This window comes from Pteropus alecto, unplaced genomic scaffold (genome assembly GCF_000325575.1).
Source record: "Pteropus alecto unplaced genomic scaffold, ASM32557v1 scaffold51, whole genome shotgun sequence".
NCBI classification, from domain to species: domain Eukaryota; kingdom Metazoa; phylum Chordata; class Mammalia; order Chiroptera; family Pteropodidae; genus Pteropus; species Pteropus alecto.
The window spans coordinates 1,141,243-1,144,240 of record NW_006431922.1 but is presented as its reverse complement, the minus strand read 5'-3'; the positions used below and the strand labels follow the sequence as shown (position 1 = coordinate 1,144,240).

At 41.7% G+C, this 2,998-nt stretch overlaps 1 protein-coding gene across 5 annotated transcripts in view; it reads left to right on the top strand.

The window, feature by feature from the left end:
* The first annotated feature begins 927 nt into the window (after positions 1 to 927).
* Positions 928 to 2,998, top strand: part of TRIQK (triple QxxK/R motif containing) — a 102,807-nt gene continuing 100,736 nt past the window's right edge. For 3 of the 5 annotated variants that reach the window (XM_025043354.1, XM_006906806.3, XM_015585470.2), the window contains exon 1: positions 928 to 1,058. The gene's annotated coding sequence lies outside the window, so the exon portion shown is untranslated. The other 2 variants (XM_025043356.1, XM_015585469.2) reach the window with 2 other exon arrangements.

Genomic DNA, 2,998 nt, shown 5'->3' with positions numbered 1-2,998 from the left:
CTATAATCTCATTTACTCTACCTTTATTTGTGGAAGAGAAATTGAGACTAGCAAATGATTTAGGAAGGGAGAAAATAAAATTTAACCTTGAATTCAGTTTCTGTCCTTGATATCCAGGAGATTTCAGAGTACTTTCTAGTTATTCTATTTATGCTCATCTCAGTTCTTTTGTATGCTATTTTCTCTCTTAAGGGCATTTTTTTTTTTTACTATGATGAACTGGCCTAGAGGAACGGAATACGTAATTTATACTTGAGCAAGAGAAAAATGATACTCAATTTTTTTGAAAGAATTTTAAATTCAGTATACCACAAATATAAAAATGACTGGAGGCACTTTTTCATTAGTTGAAGGATTGAATAAATTTAATCTCTGAGTCTCAATTTCATCATTTGTAGGCTATGGATAATAATATCTCTCATTAGGTGTTGTGAGGATTATATGTTGTCAAATGCTTTCCAAGTTATAACTAATATTTCTTCCCATTTTGTAGATGTGAAAACCGGGTACCTGGATACACCTCCAAACCTTGTTGGTCGTGTTTCAGGAATCACATTTCCTATGTTGATTAATCTGTGAAAAGCTTGAATTGGCAAACAACATTATTTTCTAAGACAGTTCATACTTCCATCGAGGGATGCTCCCCGGTGACCCTGGATGGGTACTGTGTGGGAAGGGTTCAATAATCAAAAGAACGTATTTTTGTATTTTAATGTTTATAAAACAAGTCGTAGCCCTTATTTTTAATTTCTACAGTCATAGTTTGAGACAGGTATTAGAGCCTGGGATTCCTATCCAAAAAAAGGAGAGGCCACAGGGCTCTCGCATTTGCGTCCAGGACCAGCGCAGAGGCGGCAGAGAGACCAACCAATCGAAGAGCATGCTGAGGTCTGGTCCCGCCCCCTTCCGCGGAGCCCCGCCTCTTTTCCCTCCCGCTCTCTGGGGTTAGAGGTGTGTGGGTGGCTCGCCCCGCCCCTGCCTCTGAGTGACAGGACTGTGGACAGAAATATTTCCTGCGGGACACGAAGTTTGTCAGCCCCTGCCTTGGCTGAGTTGAGGTGTGTGTGTGTGTGTGTGTGTGTGTGTGTGCGCGCGCGGCGTGGGCGATTTCTGGGGAGGCGGGGGAGGCCCTGCCCGGGAGGTTGGAATTCAGGACTGAAGGCGGACGCACCTCTTTAGCGTACCCTCGAAGCGTTTTGGAGACTGTCGTTCCACTCCTGAGAGCGACATTTGGGCGGACTGGGCTGAGAGGGAGGCTCAGGAAGAAGAGGAACCCAGGCCCGGGAAACCCATTAGGTACAGTTATGACTTGAGGACCCCTTCCCGCGAGCAGGGCGCTCGCGGTGGGGGTGGGGATAACCTGAGCGGGGTTCGGGCGGTGAGTGGACCGGGCCGCAGCGGTTGCTAAGGAACGCACGGTTCCAGCCCTGCCAGCGTGTCCCGTGGGGGCTGCTGGGCCCTGGCAACCTAGTCCCACCCACCTCCCGAGGCCTTCCACTCGGCTAGGGATTGGCGCCTTTATACTGTCAGTTAATTCGCGTTTTTTTCACTATTCAGTTCTCTGGGTTCTGTAGTTCTCCGCTCAGGCCTTCCTCTCCCATTTTATTCCAGTTTTCCCCTTCGCCCTAATTAGTGAATAAGTCTCCACAGACCTAAAATTTTCAGAGAAGAGCTTTAGGCAGCATGAAGTGGCTTTATTGGGGGATTGGGGGTACTGTCTTTTCCTGGTGCTCAATGACTGTCTGAACTGAAGGAAAAAGGTTTCTTCTACCTGTAATTCTTTTTCTTGGTGCTGCCCATTGGCTCTCAAGGAGCTTCTCCGGAAGTTGAGGCAATTCGTTATTGGACAGTATGTGATCTCCCTTCCAGTCCCTACTGTAGAGAGGAGTGATATCAAATGTATAAGTCCTTTTTTGCTTCATTGGTTCATATTTAATAATGGTCTATGAGATGGTAACCGCAGATAACCATTTCAAATCTTTTACTTGCTCATATTAGCTGGTCCCAAATGATTTAGCAGAATAAACATTCCAGAGAGAAAACAAAGGAGCTAAAAGTCTGCTTTTCCTTTATTCTGTTAGATTTACTGTATAAATCCCCAAGAACGAAGCTTTTACTGCTTGTTAACACTGGGGAGAACTTTGGCCTAGGAGTCAGGAAACTGGCAGGGTTAGGAGATGTTTTTCCTTGGACAATAAACCTCATAATTGTTATCTGTAAAGTGGGGGTAGTTATGTGTCTTTTGTTCCTAAAAAGTAAGGAGGAATAACTGAAAGCATTTTTAAAGTAATGCTCTATACAGATGGAAAGTTTATTGATTACACTTTTAATCTGTACTTTTGTCTATGATCTGAATTTATAAACAGTAATTATGATCATTCATCTTATTTTCAAACTTTTCTTGTAATTTCTTTTATCTTTGGGTTATTTAGAAATAGTAAAGAAAACCATTCATCTTTTCATTACTGAATCCTTGTTAATTTTGGTTAATTAATACCTGAAATGGCTTGCATGACACGTTTTTCCCCCTTGACATCACCAGGTATTTTCAAGAATACACATATAATAAAAAGACTGGGAAAGATTATCTTATAATTCAATGATGAATGACCTTTTCAGTAACATTGATAAGCCAAGGAAAGCTATGGACTCTCTCCTTAGAAAAAGACACAATTTGAAGCATAAGTAGACCCTAAATTAAGAACATGTGTTTTTTATAAACTTCTTAAGGAATAAGGAAATTACTCCTTCCCCTCGCTTAACCCCAAACAGTCTGGGTAATTTATATCCAAAGCTACATGGCTAGAAAGGGTCTTTTTCCTTCCTTCCACATGCATCTAACCATAGATCACCTTAGTTCAGGGTCTTAAGCTAAGCCCCAATTTTCTTTTTCTCTTTCTTTCTTTCTTTCTTTCTTTCTTTCTTTCTTTCTTTCTTTCTTTCTTTCTTTCTTTCTTTCTTTCTTTCTTTCTTTCTTTCTTTCTTTCTTTCTTTCTTT